The sequence below is a fragment of the Crinia signifera genome, chromosome 5 (genome assembly GCF_055691185.1).
Source record: "Crinia signifera chromosome 5, ASM5569118v1, whole genome shotgun sequence".
NCBI lineage: Eukaryota > Metazoa > Chordata > Amphibia > Anura > Myobatrachidae > Crinia > Crinia signifera.
Window position 1 is genome coordinate 316,970,620 of NC_139221.1, and position 16,350 is coordinate 316,986,969.

At 45.3% G+C, this 16,350-nt stretch overlaps 1 protein-coding gene across 2 annotated transcripts in view; it reads right to left on the reverse strand.

Annotated features, from left to right (window-relative positions):
- The window catches only part of TG (thyroglobulin), a 178,598-nt gene that overhangs the window by 148,677 nt on the left and 13,571 nt on the right, over nt 1-16,350 (reverse strand). The window lies entirely within an intron of this gene.

Below are 16,350 nucleotides of genomic sequence, written 5' to 3' on the forward strand. Positions count from 1 at the left end.
CAGTGACAAGTAAGAAAAACAAAAAAATAGTTTTTTATCTCTGAAAGTATAATTCCCAAGAGGCATTGGACCTCTGAGAACTCCAATATACTGTATACCCATATTCCAAGTTACCTCCCCTAACAGGGATTGGCTACCCTAAATGATGGACAGCCAGACCACAACCAGTTCTGCCTCAGTGACAAGCTTGTCACCTGACCTTATAGGAAAAACCTGGGATCCTTAACTCCTCCCCTGCCGATTTGGCCCTCGATTGTTCTTATCACATTGCCCAGAAGGACGCCCCATCAGGAGACACTGGTATCGGTGGTAAGAGCTACCCAACTGTATTATTTTAACAACACCACTCGGGTAAGATTTCTTGGGTCTGTCCACCACCAGGTCAACTTTTGTTGAAGTCCTTCTCTGATCCAGATCAGATGGATCAGAGACCACCCTCGGTGTTTGGGGGGATTGGGAGTAAATCATTGGTGCAGATGAACCATGCCCATGTGACTGACTCTGCAGTTGTCACTATAGGCCTGATTCAGACATGCTCGCTGGGCTGCATATACTTGCTGCTTAGCGAGCAGGTAAAGGCTGCCCCGCCAAATGACCACCACCCCTCCCGACACCCGAACCCCCTCACTAGCATGCAAGCAGATGCGTTCACTTACACATCCGCTCACATGAGGCCACAAGCAATAAGTAGGAGCCAATGACATCATTGAGAGTGCAGCCTATCCAGTCACTGGGAACCAGTGACATCACTGAGAGTGCAGCCTATCCAGTCACTAGGAACCAGTGACATCACTGAGAGTGCAGCCTATCCAGTCACTAGGAACCAGTGACATCACTGAGAATGCAGCCTATCCAGTCACTAGGAACTAGTGACATCACTGAGTGCAGCCTATCCAGTCACTAGGAACCAGTGACATCACTGAGAGTGCAGCCTATCCAGTCACTAGGAACCAGTGACATCACTGAGAGTGCAGCCTATCCAGTCACTAGGAACCAGTGACATCACTGAGAGTGCAGCCTATCCAGTCACTAGGAACCAGTGACATCACTGAGAGTGCAGCCTATCCAGTCACTAGGAACCAGTGACATCACTGAGAGTGCAGCCTATGTAGTCACTAGGAACCAGTGACATCACTGAGAGTGCAGCCTATCCAGTCACTAGGAACCAGTGACATCACTGAGAGTGCAGCCTATCCAGTCACTAGGAACCAGTGACATCACTGAGAGTGCAGCCTATCCAGTCACTAGGAACCAGTGACATCACTGAGAGTGCAGCCTATCCAGTCACTAGGAACCAGTGACATCACTGAGAGTGCAGCCTATGTAGTCACTAGGAACCAGTGACATCACTGAGAATGCAGCCTAGCCAGTCACTAGGAACCAGTGACATCACTGAGAGTGCAGCCTATGCAGTCACTAGGAACCAGTGACATCACTGAGAGTGCAGCCTATCCAGTCACTAGGAACCAGTGACATCACTAAGAGTGCAGACCAGCGGCTGCTCCTACCTGACTGTGGGAGAAATCACTCGATGGTCACCTGATTTTCCACAAGGCAACCTAGGGGCCTGCCTAGAGCCCAGCAGGAACCACGGGGCCCCGTAAAGATATCCTTGCCTTTGAAAATGTTAAAGTGGATCATTGCATGATTACAACGTGATGTCATGACTTGTAATGGACCTGCCCACATTCCAGATCGTTTGATGTACATTTTGGACATAAAAAATGGTCTCATCCACTGTATGCGGGCAGTCAGATTACTAAAAATGTGACACAGGTATTAGGCTACTTCCAAAGCACCTAAAGCCTGATTCAGATTTGTGCGCAATGCCGGTGTTCAAGCAGCTGAGCATTTATGGGTGGACTGTGCATGTACCAATGTACTCTATCTGTTTGACAGAGGAGGGGTTATCACATATACAGTCCTCGTGTACCCTCAACAGCTCATATTACCAGGATCTCTCTCTGTGGAATCAGGTGGGAAAATATGTTGACCAAGCAACATAGATTAGCTCACCTGTGTGAATCCACAAAACATTAGCTGTTGGTGGTACATGAGGATTAGAGTTAAAAACCGCTGTTCTAGGTCAACAGGAGCCTTGTTCAGAAAGACATTCATCTAAAATACCCTTGTGGCCAAGCAGGACTTCAATGTTTTGGGGAATTTTGAAAGGAAAACTTTATAGTAGAAGTTTCTTCAGAGAGTCTGGAATATGAGGAATTTCCAGGAGATATAGGACCTTATTCTAGTTGACACGCAAAGCTGCGATATTCGCAGCATTGCGTGTCATTTGAACGCCGTCTGCATGAACACCCCCCCAACACCGGGGACAAAATCATTTTTGGAAGCACTCGCAGATCTAAGACACCTCTCCGGTGTCTTACATCTACGTGCGCCCTGTGCGGGAAGCGGGCGGGCAGCTGACATCCACTGGCGTCAGCTGCTCGCCCACCGCATCCGCGTCACTGGTGCATTTACATGGGAACTCCCAGCGTTTTCATGGGAATGCCCATGAAATAATGGGCGTTACCATGGGCACAGCCCCTCACCGCCGCTCCACACCCCTACCCAGACTGCTAGGTGAGAACTGGCCATCGAATAAGCAATTTGCCATGCTCGCTCGCTCGCACCAAGCGGCTGCACATGCACGTAAAAGTTTATGTGCATGCGCAGTCGCGAAACATCGCGAATGCGCAGGGGTGCCGATGGACCAGAATAAGGTCCATAGCCAGGATCCTAACGGTCACACACCGGCTGCAGAAACCCAACAGATTTTGATTTATCGCAGCTGGATTAGGGCTAGGGTGAGGTGTAGCATTAAGTTTAGGCAGCCAAAGGGGAAAATTAGGGTTAGGCTGTGGAATGTGGGTTAGGGTTAAAGTATTCACCAAAAATTTGACTGGATTTTGACCATAAGGATTTCACTGCTAGTAATATAACATTGGGATGGTCACCACTGAGATATAGTACCCATTTCTAGTTTTGGATGAACACTGCAATGCATTCCATAGGTCTCTGGGATGTTGTAAAATGATGACTTCTTCATACACTGACATCAGTACCTTTGAAGGCATAAACATATTTCCAATAACTAGAAAAAAGTCCAGTTACCGTCCTATCACTCAACTCCCATGCACCTCCAAGCTACTTGATAGACTTGCCTACACTCGCCTCACACACTTTCTTAACTCCTACAACTTACTGGACCCACATCAGTCAGGCTTTCGCTCTCAACCCTCCACAGAGACAGCACTGACTAAAGTAGCCAATGATCTGGCCACTGCTAAATCTAAAGGCCATTTATCACTTCTTATTCTTCTAGATCTCTCAGCTGCCTTTGACACTGTCGACCACTCTCTTCTCATACAAACACTACAATCCCTAGGTCTTCAGAACACAGCCCTTTCTTGGTTCTCATTCTACCTCTCACTAATCGCTCTTTCAGTGTTCACTTCTCTGATTCTACCTCCTCCTCACTAACTCTGTCCGTTGGAGTACCACAAGGCCCAGTCTTAGGTCCTCCGCTTTTCTCAATCTATACCTCCTCACTAGGGAAACTAATCAACTCTTTTGGATTTCAGTATCATCTGTACGCTGATGATACTCAAATCTATCTATAGTCCCCTGAATTGTCACCATCAGTATTGCTCTGTGTCTCTGAAGGTCTTTCTGACATTTCATCTTGGATGTCATATCGCCACCTCAAACTCATCATTTCCAAAACAGAACTAATTATATTCCCACCAGTCAAGAGTAGTTACCAACCGGATATCTCTATCACTGTTGAGAACACCACAATTAATCCTCGACCCCTAAAACATATCCAAAATTTGTCCGTACCTTACACAACACAGTGCAAAAACTCTAATCCATGCACTCATTTTATCACACATTGATTACTGCAATGGCCGCCTTACTGGTCTTCCTAAGTAAAGACTCTCACCACTACAATCCATTTTGAATACAGCTGCAAGACTGATCTTCCTGGCTAGACGTTCATCATCTGCTGATCCACTCTGTCAGTCCCTCCATTGGTTGCCTGTATATTACCGCATTCGGTACTTGTGTATTATCACGGTGCCCATTTTTATTGTACAGGCACCCTGATGCCTGATTCCTATGTTAAATGCACCCCCAGACCCGATTTTTTATTGTACAGCCACCCTGATGGGTGATTACTATGTTAAACGCCACCCCACTATCAGCGCCAACCCGAAGCGTGGCGAGCGCAGCAAGCCCGCGAGGGGCGGCGGTACGCGTCCTCCGACCTTTTCATACCCCCACTATCCACGTCGGCGTGGAGTCGATTTTATATAGTGTGGCGAGCGCTGCAAACCACCGAGCCCCGCGAGGGGGCGCGTATTACTTCACATGTATTCCACGTCCGCTCGCCACTTTTCAGGCTCGGTGGCTCGCTGCGCACGCCACACTATATAAAATTTACTCCACGCCGACGTGGATAGTGGGGGTATGAAAAAGGTCGGAGGATGCGTACCGCTGCGCTCGCCATGCTTCGGGTTGGCGTTGATAGTGGGGTGGCGTTAACAATGGGGGGGCATTTAACATAGTAATCACCCATCAGGGTGGCTGTACAATTAAAAATCGGGTCTGGGGGTGCATTTAACATAGGAATCAGGTATCAGGGTGCCTGTACATTGTAAAATCGGGTATGATCGCGTCGCATCGCATGCCATTATAATGGCATGTGATGCGACGCGATATTAAAATTGCTCAGTCGGCCCTGGAAACCCTCAAATCGGGTCCCATCGCATGCCTTAATTAGTGGTATGCGATGCAATGGGCGCCGTGATAATACACAAGTACCCCACATTCAATGTAAAATACTTCTACTTACATACAAAGCCATTACTCTGACTACACTGAGCTATATCTCTTCGCTTATTTAAAAATATATCCCCACCCAACCTCTCCGCTCTGCGTCTCTCATCCACACTCATTACTCGCTCCCACTTACACTTGCAGGATTTTTGTCGGGCAGCACCCACCCTAGGGAATGCCCTTTCATGCACACTAAGACTCTCCTCTAGCCTCCAAACTTTCAAGCGTTCCCTGAAAACTCACCTCTTCAGGCAGCCTATCATATTCAGGACCCCCACACAACCTCCAGTAGCATTCATATCTAATTGCATCCCATCAGGACTGTCTTGTAATCTGGCGGGACTACCATGCTATGGAATTCTATCCTTATGTATCCCTCCTCTTATCCCTATAGATTGTAAGCTTGCGAGCAGGGCCCTTCTACATCCATGTCGGTTTGTATCTACCCAGTTTTTTTAATCACTGTTGTTTCCAATTGTAAAGCGCAAAGGAATATACTGCGCTATTTAAGAAACTGTAAATAATAAATAAACAATAATAAATAAGTAAAGTAGCAGCCAGTCAGCTCCTAACTTCCATGTTAGAGGCTGCATTTGAAAAATGACAGCTAGGTGCTGGTTGGCTGGTACTTTATCTCTGTCCACGTTATCTCTCTACAAGGCTCAGTACATAGACCCCTTCGCCTGACCTGTTTGGCTCCAATATAGACATAAGGATGTTTATTGCAGAGGACGTTTCCTTGGCAGTTTTCACATATGTTCAACATATTATCTCTCTGTAAATAATAATTATAATAAGCCATGCAATTATATACAGATGTGTCTTCAGTCATGCCATATAGCCCCTCTTGCTATTCTCCTAGCTGTGGAAGAACAGATCTTTCTAATCCAAACACCAAACAGGTATCTTACTGCTGGCTTCAAGGGAATTACTACCTTAGGTGTAATGCTGGGTACACACCAGGACGACTAGGGCCCGATCCCATCAATCTAGATCCAACTCCGACCGATTGGATGTAGATTTCGCGGTGATTGGGCCCTTTTCAGTCCTGTTTTGATCCGATTCCGATCGGTTGCGCGGCCCCGCGGGTTGGTCGTTATTCAGATTCTACCTGCAGCAGGTAGGATCTGGATACGACCATACACCTGGGTGCGGGTCGCCATCAGATCGGTACTGATCGGGTCGTGCGCTCCGCGTCATCGTGAGCGGGTCGGACAAGACACTGACGACCCGCTCACAATGTGCATCGTGAGCGGGTCGTCCTGGTGTGTACCCTACATTAGGGGTGCAGCTGCTATGGGGCCCAGAGCTTAAGGGGGCCCATCTTTACTATCCAAATTATATGTTTTACATACATTTGTCACCATCAGTTGCTAAATCTGGGGACCTTACAAACCTTTGCTATGGGGCCTACGAATGTCTAGTTACACAAATGCCTGTAAACGGTACCGGATTGCCAGCTCACAAGTAGGGGGAAATTTACCAATATGAAAAACCTAGTTTTTCGTATTAGTATTTCCCCTACGACTGCACACTGTTTCAGTCGTATGCAAAGTCGTGTTCCGGAGGGGAATGTACAAAGCAGTCAGATACGACTGCTTTGTAGGGTGTGGTATGGGACTCCGACAGTCGGGATCCCGACAGTCATTATCCCGACGTTGGGATCCCGACTGCCCGGAGTCAGACAGCATGGCGAGTGCAAAAAAGCCCCTTGCGGGCAAGGTGGCTCGCTACGCGAGCCACCTATTCTATTCTCCCTCTATGGGGGTCGTGGACCCCCACGAGGGAAAATAGCGGGTGGCCGTCGGTCACCCGGCTGCCGGCGTTTTGACAGTCGGGATGCCGACGTCGGGTAAATGACTGTCGGGATCCCGACTGTCGGGAACCCATCCGGCACCCGCTTTGTAACCCTCCGATGGTGTAACCATTCGTATTAGCTGGCCATATATACGGTCGCTAATACGAATGTTTCTGGCAGTCTACACGGATCAGTCAGATCCGTGCAGGCTGCAAGGTGTAAAAAAAAAATAGAAAAAATAAATAAATAAAAAAAAAAAACCAGCGTGGGGTCCCCCCCACAGCTGTAACCAGCAGCAGGCTGAAGGAGCCGGTCATTAAAAATCAGGGAACCCGACAAATAGGGGTTCCCCGATTTTTAACAACCAGCCCCAGGCTCCAGGTCCAGGGCTGGTTCCCAAAATATGGGGGACAAAATGACTAGGGGTCCCCCGTATTTTAAGAACCAGCCCCAGGCCAAACCAGCCAGCAGGGTAATGTCACAGCCGGGGGACACTTATGATATAAGGTCCCGCGGCCAAAACATTAACCCCCTGACCGGTCAGCCTGGCCAGGGGCCCTGGGGGAGTGGGGACCCCCCCAATGAAGGGGTCCCCCCCCTCCAGGACTTACCTGACCAGGCTGAAGCCTGGTGCTGTCCCCGGTGACCCTGGAGCGGTGGTCACCTGGCTGATCTTGGTGTAAAAAAAAGAATAAACTATTGTTTAATACTGGTGAACTATGAGTCCCAGCAAGCCTCCCCCGCAAGCTGGGACTTGGAGAACCACAAGTCCCAGCCTACAGGGCATTAAAGGGCCCGCTGGCACTTGTAGTTCCACAGTATTAAAAATAATAAAATAAAACACACTGACAAACACTTAAAATAAAACTTTAATACATCCAAAGCCCTTACATACTAATACTTACCTATCTTCATCCCGTAGGTAGCCCTGGTCCTGATGTCCTGGTCTTCTGGTCCTGTGTCATCTTCTGGCTCCATGTCGACCGTCGCTGTCCATGTCGTCGTCGCTGTCGGTGTCCGGGTCCGACGAAATCCATGGAGGAAGCTGTGGAAGGAAACCATACTCACCTGTCCCAGGGCGACGTAGTCCAGGGAAGGGGTCTTTGCAAAAAAACAAACCGAGAACGCGAACCAGACCGAACAGCTGAGCCGCACGGTACTCTGTGTACATCGTGCGGCTCCGCCCCCGAATCCATCTAGAATGGCCATAACAATAATTTGTCTGAACCCAAATGAATGCTACGTCCCAAAAACATGTATCCAAAAAGCATGCTTCATACAATGGTGTATATACTTGTTAACCTCCTTAATTATTACCACCCCTTGCTCCGCCTTGTGACTCTAACAATGTGACCCTTTCCGTCATGAGAGGTAACATGTGTGGAATATTATGATGAATCAACCCACAATTCTAAATATTGCACCAATATTTTTAAGCTTACTTGTAAGATCTGTAGGCCGCATCCAAACTCAAATAAATGACTTATTTGATATTTCAATCGAGGAAACTATTGAACTGAAAACTCCCATTTAGAACTAAACTAATCTTTTTTATTCCTAAAAAATGTTCAGGATAAGGGGACTAACTGCACTTCAAGCCTCTTAATGGTTTAATTGGTCACCAGCCAGAAAGGCTCTTGCATTTGGTCTGCTTCTTAGCTACTTCTTAAAAAAAAACATGGTGTCAACCGTTTCTTAACCCCTTCCTGACAGAGCCAGTTTTTGCGTTCCTGACAGAGCCCTTTTTTTCAAATCTGACATGTATCACTTAAGTGTGGATAACTTTTTTTTGCTTTTACTTATCCCAGTGATTTTGAGACTGTTTTTTCGTGACACATTGTACTTTAAATTAGTGGTAAATTTGGGTCGATACAGTCTGTGTTTTTTTGTGAAAAATACCAAAATGTCGTAAAAAAATGGAAAATTTAGCAATTTGCAAAATGTTAAATTTTCTGCTTGTGAGACAAATAATCATACCACTCAAAATAGTTAATAACTAACATAAACCATATGTCTACTTTATGTTTCCATCATTATTTCAACTTCCTTTTAATTTTTTTGGACACTAGGAGGCTTACAATATGAATAGCAAATTCTCAAATTTTCAAGAAAATTTCAAACACTGATTTTTTTAGGGACCAGTTCAGTTCTGATGTGACTTTGAGGGACTTGTATGTGAGACACCCCCATAAATTATACCATTTCAAAAACTTCACCCCTCACAGTATTCAAAACAGCATTTTGGAAGTTTGTTAACCCTTTAGGTGTTTCACAGGAATTAAAACAAAGTGTAGGTGAAATTTCAAAATTTCATTTTTTTTGCAGATTTGCAATTTTAATAAATTTTTCTAAGGAACACAGTACATTTTACTAGAGAAATGTGACTAAAAATTGATTCCCCCAATTCTTTTGTTTTCATAAATATCCTATATGTGGCCCTAGTGTGCACGTTGACCAAACCACAGGCTTCATAATAGAAGGAGCACCTACTTGATTTTGGAGCCTCCTTTTTATGAGATTATTTTTTAGGCACCATGTAGGTTTCTAGGCACCATAAGATGCTAAAATTTAGGAACCCCCCCACAAGTGACCCCATTTTGCAAACTACACCCCTCAGGGAATTCATCTAGGGGTATAGTGTACATTTCAAACCCCCAGGGGTTTCACCAATTGTGGTACAACTGGGCAGTGAAAATGAAAAATTAAATTTTTTACACAAAAATGCAGTTCTGGCTCAAAATTTTTCATTTTCAGAAGGTATGAAGGAGAAAAAGCACCCAAAAATCTGTGCCCCAATTTCTCCCGAGTACGGCAATGCCTCACATGTGACCAAAAAATACCATTTGGGTGCATGGCAGGACTCAGAAAGGAAGGAGTGATTTTTGGATTTTGCAGCTCAGATTCTGGTGGAATGTTGGTGGGTGCTATGTTGCATTAGCAAGACCCCCCAAGCACCAATACAGTGGAACCCCCCCACAAGTGACCCCATTTTGCAAACTACACCCCTCAGGGAATTCATCTAGGGGTATAGTGTACATTTCAAACCCCCAGGGGTTTCACCAATTTTGATACAACTGGGCTGTGCAAATGCAAAATTACATTTTTTACACAAAAATGCAGTTCTGGCTCAAAATTTTTCATTTTCACAAGGAATGAAGGAGACAAAGCACCCCAAAATCTGTGCCCCAATTTCTCCCGAGTACGGCAATGCCTCACATGTGACCAAAAAATACCATTTGGGTGCATGGCAGGACTCAGAAGGGAAGGAGTGATTTTTGGATTTTGCAGCTCAGATTCTGGTGGAATTTTGGTGGGTGCTATGTCGCATTAGCAAGACCCCCCAAGCACCAATACAGTGGAACCCCCCCACAAGTGACCCCATTTTGCAAACTACACCCCTCAGGGAATTCATCTAGGGGTATAGTGTACATTTCAAACCCCCAGGGGTTTCACCAATTTTGATACAACTGGGCAGTGAAAACGAAAAATTAAATTTTTTTACACAAAAATGCAGTTCTGGCTCAAAATTTTTCATTTTCAGAAGGTATGAAGGAGAAAAAGCACCCCAAAATCTGTGCCCCAATTTCTCCCGAGTACGGCAATGCCTCACATGTGACCAAAAAATACCATTTGGGTGCATGGCAGGACTCAGAAGGGAAGGAGTGATTTTTGGATTTTGCAGCTCAGATTCTGGTGGAATTTTGGTGGGTGCTATGTCGCATTAGCAAGACCCCCCAAGCACCAATACAGTGGAACCCCCCCCCCACAAGTGACCCCATTTTGCAAACTAAACCCCTCAGGGAATTCATCTAGGGGTATAGTGTACATTTCAAACCCCCAGGGGTTTCACCAATTGTGGTACAACTGGGCAGTGAAAATGAAAAATTAAATTTTTTACACAAAAATGCAGTTCTGGCTCAAAATTTTTCATTTTCAGAAGGTATGAAGGAGAAAAAGCACCCAAAAATCTGTGCCCCAATTTCTCCCGAGTACGGCAATGCCTCACATGTGACCAAAAAATACCATTTGGGTGCATGGCAGGACTCAGAAAGGAAGGAGTGATTTTTGGATTTTGCAGCTCAGATTCTGGTGGAATGTTGGTGGGTGCTATGTTGCATTAGCAAGACCCCCCAAGCACCAATACAGTGGAACCCCCCACAAGTGACCCCATTTTGCAAACTACACCCCTCAGGGAATTCATCTAGGGGTATAGTGTACATTTCAAACCCCCAGGGGTTTCACCAATTTTGATACAACTGGGCTGTGCAAATGCAAAATTACATTTTTTACACAAAAATGCAGTTCTGGCTCAAAATTTTTCATTTTCACAAGGAATGAAGGAGACAAAGCACCCCAAAATCTGTGCCCCAATTTCTCCCGAGTACGGCAATGCCTCACATGTGACCAAAAAATACCATTTGGGTGCATGGCAGGACTCAGAAGGGAAGGAGTGATTTTTGGATTTTGCAGCTCAGATTCTGGTGGAATTTTGGTGGGTGCTATGTCGCATTAGCAAGACCCCCCAAGCACCAATACAGTGGAACCCCCCCACAAGTGACCCCATTTTGCAAACTACACCCCTCAGGGAATTCATCTAGGGGTATAGTGTACATTTCAAACCCCCAGGGGTTTCACCAATTTTGATACAACTGGGCAGTGAAAATGAAAAATTACATTTTTTTACACAAAAATGCAGTTCTGGCTCAAAATCTTTCATTTTCAGAAGGTATGAAGGAGAAAAAGCACCCCAAAATCTGTGCCCCAATTTCTCCCGAGTACGGCAATGCCTCACATGTGACCAAAAAATACCATTTGGGTGCATGGCAGGACTCAGAAGGGAAGGAGTGATTTTTGGATTTTGCAGCTCAGATTCTGGTGGAATTTTGGTGGGTGCTATGTCGCATTAGCAAGACCCCCCAAGCACCAATACAGTGGAACCCCCCCACAAGTGACCCCATTTTGCAAACTACACCCCTCAGGGAATTCATCTAGGGGTATAGTGTACATTTCAAACCCCCAGGGGTTTCACCAATTTTGATACAACTGGGCAGTGAAAATGAAAAATTAAATTTTTTTACACAAAAATGCAGTTCTGGCTCAAAATTTTTCATTTTCAGAAGGTATGAAGGAGAAAAAGCAACCCAAAATCTGTGCCCCAATTTCTCCCGAGTACAGCAATGCCTCAGATGTGACCAAAAAATACCATTTGGGTGCATGGCAGGACTCAGAAGGGAAGGAGTGATTTTTGGATTTTGCAGCTCAGATTCTGGTGGAATTTTGGTGGGTGCTATGTCGCATTAGCAAGACCCCCCAAGCACCAATACAGTGGAACCCCCCCACAAGTGACCCCATTTTGCAAACTACACCCCTCAGGGAATTCATCTAGGGGTATAGTGTACATTTCAAACCCCCAGGGGTTTCACCAATTTTGATACAACTGGGCAGTAAAAATGAAAAATTACATTTTTTTACACAAAAATGCAGTTCTGGCTCAAATTTTTTTATTTTCAGAAGGTATGAAGGAGAAAAAGCACCCCAAAATCTGTGCCCCAATTTCTCCCGAGTACGGCAATGCCTCATGTGTGACCAAAAAGTGGCAGGACTCAGAAGGGAAGGAGTGATATTTGGATTTTGCAGCACAAATTCTGGTGGAATGTTGGTGGGTGCTATGTCGCATTAGCAAGACCCCCAAAGCACCAATACAGTGGAACCACCCCACAAGTGACCCCATTTTGCAAACTACACCCCTCAGGGAATTCATCTAGGGGTATAGTGTACATTTCAAACCCCCAGGGGTTTCACCAATTTTGATACAACTGGGCAGTGAAAATTAAAAATTAAATTTTTTTACACAAAAATGCAGTTCTGGCTCAAAATTTTTCATTTTCAGAAGGTATGAAGGAGAAAAAGCACCCCAAAATCTGTGCCCCAATTTCTCCCGAGTACGGCAATGCCTCATGTGTGACCAAAAAGTGGCAGGACTCAGAAGGGAAGGAGTGATATTTGGATTTTGCAGCACAAATTCTGGTGGAATTTTGGTGGGTGCTATGTCGCATTAGCAAGACCCCCAAAGCACCAATACAGTGGAACCCCCCCACAAGTGACCCCATTTTGCAAACTACACCCCTCAGGGAATTCATCTAGGGGTATAGTGTACATTTCAAACCCCCAGGGGTTTCACCAATTGTGGTACAACTGGGCAGTGAAAATGAAAAATTACATTTTTTTACACAAAAATGCAGTTCTGGCTCAAAATTTTTCATTTTCAGAAGGTATGAAGAAGAAAAAGCACCCCAAAATCTGTGCCCCAATTTCTCCCGAGTATGGCAATGCCTCATATGTGACCAAAAAATACCAGTTGGGTGCATGGCAGGACTCAGAAGGGAAGGAGTGATTTTTGGATTTTGCAGCTCAGATTCTGGTGGAATGTTGGTGGGTGCTATGTGGCATTAGCAAGACCCCCGAAGCACGGTGAAATGATGAACCTAATAATCCATAGATGTGTGGTATATTTTAAAACACTCCTTTATACATAGGCCGGGTTTGTCGGGGCAAGTTTCACAGTGGAAAATAGTTTCCTTTCTTATTCCCTTTTTATAGCAAACTTTGCACCTTTTTTGTGTCCTGCCCTTTCTTGCAGTGGAGGGGATTTCGTTCGGAAAATGCTGCCCTGGTACAATACGGGGGCCAGTACTAGAAGTACTGGGGCCCTCTGCCTGCTGGTTCCCAAATACCAAATACTTGAAAGTGCATAAATGTCCCCCTCTGGCCGGTAGAACGGAATAGCACGTAAGCGTTATACAGTGCCATCTGGATGATATACACGGCCAGCTTCTTGTACCAGATTTTTGTTTTCCGCAGGGCACTGTACGGCTTCAGTACCTGATCTGAAAGATCCACTCCGCCCATGTACCTATTGTAATCCAGGATACAATTAGGTTTTGAGGTGTGGGTACTGGTACCTCGTACAGGGACGGAGGTGGTACTGTCTCCGTGAATTGTTGTCAGTATAAGGACATCCCTCTTGTCCTTATATTTGACCAACAACATATTTTCGGTGCATATTCCCCTGCTTTCACCCCTTCTCATTACTTGGGCAATGTGCGTTTTTGGGAGGCCTCTTTGGTTCTTGCGCACAGTACCGCAAGCTGCTGTACCTCTTGAACCAAGGGCCTTAAACAGGGGGATGCTAGTGTAAAAGTTATCCACATAGAGGTGATAACCTTTATCCAGGAAGGGGTGCACTAAATCCCAGACAATTTTTCCACTAACACCTACGAGGGAGGGGGGGCATTCTGGCGGTTCAATTCTTGAATCCTTCCCTTCATATACCCTAAACCTGTGAGTGTACCCTGAGGTGCTTTCACACAGCTTATACATTTTTATGCCATACCTTGCCCTCTTACTGGGAAGGTACTGGCGGAATTTAACCCTTCCTTTAAAATGTATAAGGGACTCGTCTATGCAAATGAATTTATCTGGGATGTACATCTCTTCAAATTTGGCACTGAAATGATCAATGACCGGCCTGACTTTGAATAGCCGGTCAAAGGTGGGATCATCTCTGGGTGGGCACTGTGCATTATCGTTGTAATGCAAAAATTTAAGGATCGTCTCAAATCGAGCCCGGGGCATGGCCATACGGTAAAATGGGGTGCTGTACAGAACATCTGTACTCCAATATTGCCTAATTTCTGGCTTTTTTACTATGCCCATATGAAACACCAGACCCCAAAACGTCATCATCTCTACTGCATCTACAGGGGTCCACCTAGCAAATGATGACGTGGGGTTTTGAGCAATAAACTGCTGGGCATATAAATTAGTTTGGTCCACCATTAAATTTATAAAATCATCAGAGAAAAATAATTTGAAAAAGTCAATTTCTCTGAGACCTGTGGAATCAAATTGGATTCCTGGCATGGCCAAAAACTCAGGAACCTGGGGCTCAAAATTGTCTGGTGGTGGGGTCCATACGAGATCAATTATTGGGGGGTGGGTCTCAGCTGCTCTACGGGGGCGTCTTTGAGGGGGTCCCTCATCACCAGAGGAGGAAGAGGAGCTTAAGACGAATCCTTCAAATTCCCCGCTTGCATCACTGGCTGTGTCAGAGTCAGAGGCAAGCATGGCATATGCCTCCTCCGCTGAATACATTCTTCTGGATGACTGGGATGACATTTGGGATGCCATTTTTATTTTTGTGTTACTGGTAGTGAAATGTTTCAACACGTGTATAGTGTAGGGGGGGTTACAAACTTTATTTCAACCCGGGGGGGTATGTAGTGTGTAGTGTGTATGTAGTGCAGAAAAAAAAAATACTTTATACAAAAAAAAAAAATTGAAGGGGTTAAAAAAAAAAAAAAATTGAAGGGGTTAAAAAAAAAAATTGAAGGGGTTAAAAAAAAAAAAAGGTCCTGCATCAAAAATTGAGCACAGATGTTGGTCAGTAAAGTCCGTCACTGAACAGCGCTCAAAGGCAACAGGAATTTGATCAAAAAAAAAAAAAAATAGATCAACCCTGTGCCGAAAAAGCTGATCAGTGATGTACGTCACTGATCAGCGCACAGTGGCCACAGGACACCCACAAAATCACAGTGTGTGTAAAAAAAAAAATTAAAAAAAGACCCCACAGCACCCACAAAAAAAAAAAGGTGATCAGTGATGCGACACTGATTACCAGTGAGGGGCAGCAGGTGCACAACCTTTGGTGCAACTGACAGTGCAACTGGCAGCAACTGACAGGTATATATAAAAAAAAAAAACCTCTGCACCCCCAAAAAGTTGCTGATCACCTCAGATATAGTGATCAGCACAAAAGGCGGGGGCAGCAGACACAAAATTTAGCACTCTCTATCACTCTCTGTCACTATCTCTCTCTATCTCTCTATCTCTCACTATCTATCACTCTATGACACTGCAGCAGCAGCACTGACAGTTATATATATGAAAAATAACCCCTGCACCCCCAAAAAGTTGCTGGGGGTGCACAAAAGGGGGGCAGCAGACACAAAATATAGCAGTCTCTATCACTCTCTGTCACTATCTCTCTCTATCTCTCTATCTCTCACTATCTATCACTCTATGACACTGCAGCAGCAGCACTGACAGGTATATATATATATATATATATATATATATATATATATATATAAAAAACCCTGCGCCCCCAAAAAGTTGCTGATCAGTTAATTTATACTGATCAGCACAAAAGGGGGGGCAGCAGTCAGTTATATAAAAAATATATAGCACAATCTGTCACTATCTCTCTATCTCTCTCTATCTCTCTCTCTCTATCTCTCTCTCTCTATCTCTCTCTATCTCTCTCTATCTATAACTCTATTACACTGCAGCAGCACAAAATATAGCACTCTCTGTCACTAGGCCTCTCTATCTCTCTCTATCTCTCTCTATCTCTCTATCTAATAACTCGCAGCAGCACAACACAGCACAACACAGCACAGGATGTCACAAGAAGAAGCAAGATCCAGGCAGTGATCAGGTAAGTATTTAGCAAGGTTCTGGTCAGTATATGGCGGCAGCTGGGCACGGTGACCGCACTGCATGCAATTCCAGACCGGAATGGCGTCTGCAGTGCAGTCACCGTTAGTTTAAACCCCCCTCCATGGCTGTGATTGGTCCGTCGGTCCGACGAACCAATCACGGCCTTTGGGGGCGGGCGGGGTGAGGTGGGGTGACACCAGTGTCACCCTTAC